Source organism: Notolepis coatsorum, assembly GCF_963971535.1.
Source record: "Notolepis coatsorum genome assembly, chromosome: 14".
Taxonomy (NCBI): domain Eukaryota; kingdom Metazoa; phylum Chordata; class Actinopteri; order Aulopiformes; family Paralepididae; genus Notolepis; species Notolepis coatsorum.
Window position 1 is genome coordinate 9,592,727 of NC_140178.1, and position 6,000 is coordinate 9,598,726.

Consider the following 6,000-nt stretch of genomic DNA (forward strand, 5'->3'; position numbering starts at 1 on the left):
GCCTGGCTACTTTGCATAACAATAGCGCAGGTCGTCAGGTGTGTTCAAATACGTTCTTCTCAGATACATTCACACAAAACTTGTGAATGAAATGTGTTACATTCCATTCGTAGAGGCAATTGGGCATTGTCTTTAGTCTGTGCGTGGGGGAACAATCATGCGCCCCGGAGCGCGTGTGCACATGGCGTCATTAAAACACAGTGCAACCAGCTTTGAAATCACCGACGCACCCCTGTGTATTTATTAAGGCCCTTGAGGGGGAAATTCATCCACTGCATTTGACCCATCCTAACTGTTTTAGGACCAGTGGGCAGCCATGCGTGGTGGAGCCCTGTCTTGGTCAAGGGAGGGCGATGGGTAGGAAACCCACCAAGCGCTCTGGGAAACACATGCCACACGGAAAGGCCTCCCCCCCCCCCCCCGCAGGACCCTCTCGCTTCTTGCTGTGTGAGGCTACAGTGCTAACCACTGTGCCACCGTGCCGCCCTCATCACGAAAACGAGCGCCTCCTCCTCTTGTCCATGGACCTCATTCGAGAAACAGTTACTGCATAGGTCTCTCCACAACATTAACTCTCTCTTTATCTCTCTCTCTCTCGACTCTCATTGATTGATTGAATTGAAAACTTGAAAACTTTATTAACAGATTGCAGAATGGGTACAGTACGGCTCAATACATACAATTGTTAAGGGGATGCAGACCAGAGAAAGACTTTCGTCTTGTTTACATCAGGGTCCCCCATTTTCAATTCATCATAACATATATGACATACACGACATACAGATAGACAGTACTGCTACATCTATACATTTATGACATACCAGATTTGCAAATACAGTACTGTTTGTGATAGAAAAAGAGTCCAGAAAAGAGAGTATATACATTTGACGTAGAAACTGTACATTGGAGGTGGTTGGGTATGGGTGGGGGGGGTGGGGGACACAGGGACACTGTACAACTCACACACATGTTTCTTTCTTTTGTGGGTCTTTGTGGCTTTGTGGGTCTATCATATTCACTATCCTAGTCTGTATTGTGTGCTTTCTTTGTTGTACAGTATTTATTTCATGACTGTAGCTTAATTTATTTGCTAAATTAAACAATGGAGAAAAATGTAACATGTATTGTTCTAATCGTGGACATCGACAACAACATAACACTTAACTCTGCGTGGGAAGTTTAATAATTTTCACCGTTATTCATTGCAAATTCGAAATTATATTGATGCTAGATCCCAGCATCCAGAAGAACTTTGGTTATATAATAAGTGGTAAAGCCAAAGGTACAGTTTTGTGTGTGTGTGTGAAAATCATCTCTTGTGGTTGAGGTAAAGAATAGGTTTAGAAAACATATAGGTGAAGATTTTAACAGATGTTAACAGATTTTCGTCAACCCGCTTCAACCACTCGCGTCAGTCCAAGGTCTCCGCGAGCAAGTGGATCTAGAGACCGTTTGGAGGCACTGGGTTCAGGCAACAGACGTGTCTGCAGCGCCACCTGCTGGCGGGAAGTGATTACAGCAACACCACACGTACTACTCGCCACAGTGGTACAGTGATGTTTACTTGTGTTATCACTCTGGGAGTAAAAGAAAGACGTCTAACAAATAAAGTATCGATTGATGGAGACGAAGTTGTTCGCGAAAAAATATACTATTGTTAATATACTAAGTATTATTTATTCTGATGATACTGTGTGGAATGTCTAAAGAACTCAGATTCAGGTTAATTTATTGCCAAAGTTTTTTTTTCTTTTTTTTTAATGTACATACATTCAGAAAAACGCGAGATGCTTGTTTTTCCTGGCTCTTCAACCGTAGTAGATTTGTAAACATAGTACACAACGTATTTTTCTATCTGTACAAACTATAAGCTATAAACTATAACTATAAATAAACTAAAACTATAAACTAAACATAATACACAATGTATATTCTATCTATACAAACTATAAATATAAACTAAATAAGCTATAAATAACTATTTACTAAAACTATAGACATAATACACAACCTATATCTATACAAAGTAAACTATACACTACATGTTAGCAGCAGTGTGTGTGTGTAATAATAACTGTGCTGGCATGTGTAAGTCACTTATGGTGCTTTTGTGTGTATGCTCATGTGAACTGTTCTTGCATACGCCTATTATAGGTTAAAAGAAAAAGAGAAAAACTACTCAGCGCTGCTATAGAGCAATATTGCACTGACTTGTCATTATCATAATTAAATGGCACATTGGTGCAATAAGCCCACTGTGTGTGTGTGCGTACAGGTGTGTGTGAGTGTGTGTGTTACGACTGAGAGGTTTAGATTAAATTGTATTGCCATCATATACAGCACAAGTACAGTACAACGAAAAGAAGTTTGGCATCAAACCAGAGTGCAAATGTAACAGTAAAGTGCAACAGCAAATGTACAGGTGATTAAACTGGGTATAAAATATATAAATGAGTAATAGTGCTAATCAGTATATGTACAGAGTTGTATTATTAATATGTACAGTGATACAGACAGTATGGTAGTAGTCGTGGCCAGCAGCGTAACTAGATAGAGTATAGGCTATTTACAGATACAGATATATTGGAGGTATACCGAGTATGAAGGAATACCGAATATGAAGGTATACAGTCATGTAAAAAAGGTATGGATTTTTACTACCATCATCCATGATATATACATATTATTTAAAAATATATATATATATATATAAACATACATGTATAAAAATGGTTCCTTGCAGCAGTGTTAAAATAAAATAATATAGACTATTTTAGATGAAATGGCATCATGACAATTGTATTACAAGATAGAGACATAAAGGTGTTCAGAAGTGTTCCAAACTATAGTGATGGGAATTACAGACCCTTTGGCTCCGTTCCTCTCCCAAGATAGATGTTCAAAAGAACGGCTCATCGTTATTTTAGTTTTTTTTAGGGTGCAGGGGTTACTTGATTTATTAGTCTTGAATCAAAATCTTTGGTTTATCCACGGAATAATCACTATAGGATACGATTTGGATCAGATTCAAAATTATAATTTACTTAAAGCCCCTGGAAACAAAGCCTAAAATCATTAAAATTATGTCATTATCACATTGGAAATACTAGAACACGATATACCCCCAAACACCTTTATACCGTAAAAAATATATATATATATATATATTGTGATATGATATTTTGTCCATATCACCCAGCTCTAGTGTGCGTCACCGACCTATATAAGGTGTCTGTGTGCTCACGTGATGAGTTGTTAGCCACTTATATATGTTCCATCGCCAGACCTAATAGGCCTGATGAAATAATGTGGCTTGCTCTTTGATTTAGGAAATTGCTTTCAAATTTACCATAATCCTGAATCGGGCCCACCTTTTTTAAGTACTTTTGAAAAGTAGATATGCTTGTGAACTTCTCATTATAGGCATAAATATTATGTACTCTAAACAGAGCCACAGTGTAGAAATAGGCGGAACCATACATAATAGAATAGCATAGAATAGAAGTACTTTATTGATCCCGAGGGAAATTCAGCACCACAGATCGCTCACAATGAACATTCAGTTATAGTCAAACATCTCAAATAAGAATAGGAATAAGAATACAAATACAATTTCAATCAAAGATATACATTATAAAATATGTATATACATTCTATACAGTCCGAAAATATATATACCGGCCGGGTATATATAAAATATAATATATGTCAAATATAATATAATAATAAAAGATAATATACATATATACATGTCACTGTTCTATACCCAGAGGGACAATGTTTCCCTGCAGGCTTGTGTGACATTGAGCTCTGTGCAGAATAGAATAGAATAGAAATACTTTTATTATCCAGAGGGAAATTTGACACTGCAAATCGCTCAAGATTTAAACATTTAGACAGAACAGGTCACGAACAGGTCACGAATAAGAATAACAAAACAAATCAAATCAAATTGCCTAAGATAAGAGTAGAATATTGTAGGAGATAAATAAACAAATTCTTAATGTGGAGTTGACCCCTCCCATTGGATGTGCTCTGTTTACTGATTTGGTTTTGTGAACTAATTGTGGAAGGAGGTAAAATATTAGAATAAGTCAACTTGATTGGATAGTTGTAAAAAGGGGCATTGTGAGTGCACACATAGAGACACACTACAGCTATAGTTAATCAGCTTCAGGTTCATGTTCAAGTTTTGTTTTATTTGTGTACATTATAGTGAAATACTTGGTTCTTTATGGCCCTCCTGAGATTGTGCTGCATACAGTAAAAATACCAAACACTATACAAAATATACAATATACAAAAACTAGGGATGTCCGATATTATCGGCCTACCGATATATATATATATATATTTTTTTTTACATTTATTTAACCAGGCAAGCAAGTAAGAACAAATTCTGATTTTATTTATTGTGAAAAGTATGCATAATGTTGTGTTAATTCCACGACAAGAGATATGTAATGTTGATTGCCTGAAATTATTCCGTTTTTTGGGGGGGGGGGGGGGGGGGGGAGGACACACGACCCTGCATATATCGGTATCGGTTGATATCGGTATCGGAAATTAAGAGTTGGACAATATCGGTATATCGGTATCGGTAAAAAAGCCAATGTCGAACATCCCTAACAAAAACTAAAATGTACAAAATGCAAAAAACAATATGAAAAATGCAAACACGAGGTAGAAGAGGTAATGCAAATATTTTTGGGGAAAAAAAGTGTTTAAAGTGAATGTTATGGAAATAATTTGATTGGAAGGTCAAAATGAGATTCTTCAGAACTCCATTGACAGCATGTGTCTTCAAAAAGGACTCTACCAACAAATGCTGGAGGGAATGTGGTATGGTTGGTGATCATACGCACGTATCATGGCCCTGGGACTGCCCAAAAATATGGACGTTTTGGAATGATATAAAAGAAGAAATGGAGAAACGGACATTCCCATGGACCCAATGTTGTTTCTGTTAGAAATACACCATGAAAGAGGATCAGTACTACATACTACATATCTTATTGATGATTGCATTAACTACTATTAATTGGATGAAACCTGAGCCCCCCACGATTGCTCAATGGGTACAGAAGGTTAAACATGTATATGATGGAACACATGACAGCCCAGCTACAGTTGAAGATGCCTCTCTTTGAGAGGAGGTGGAGGTCAATTACTAGCTATCTTAGCTTGGGACACACTGCTTTGAGACAGGATGGAGTGCGATATACATATGTGTATGTGTGTATTATGGGTATACAGTATATAGAGGTAGAAATATGTACAGTAGGTATATTTGTGTAGCTGGGAATGCTTTGGAGGAGGGACCCAATCTAAATGTAATTTAGTTAATTATTAGTTAGTTAGTTAGTTAGTTAGTTAGTTAGTAATTTAGGTAATAGTGTTTATTTTATTTTGTCTGTACTGTCTTTGTACTGTCCTATTGTATTGCTGTTGGCAATAAAGTAAAAAATTAAATAAAATAAAAATAAAGAAAAGTCAACATTAATTAAAGGTGAATATTTAAAGTGAGTGTGTGCACATTGAGCATCCTGATGACCTGGGGATAGACAATCTTTTTGAGTCTCTCTGTGCCGGCCATGAGACTCCGGTAGCACTTGCCTGACCATAGCAGTGCAACGATAGCATTGATTTATTGATTGACATTTTTATTAACAGATTGCAGAATGGGTACAATACAGTACGGCTCAATACACACAATTGTTAAGGGGATGCAGACCAGAGAAAGACTTTCGTCTTGTTTACATCACCTGATAGCAGCTTGATGTCTACCTTATATCTGGCAATGGAAGTGTTCAGAGAATGCCTGGCGATTGAATCCGTTACATCATCATGGCAGACAGTAGGTAGAGCAGTCGTCGGGTAATCCGGAGGTTCCTGGTTCGATTCCTGCTTCTCCCGGGCAGTGTATCGAAGGCCCCTAACTGCTCCCAATGAGCAGGTTAGCGTTAGCACCTTGCATGGTCGCCTCCGCCGTCGGTGTGT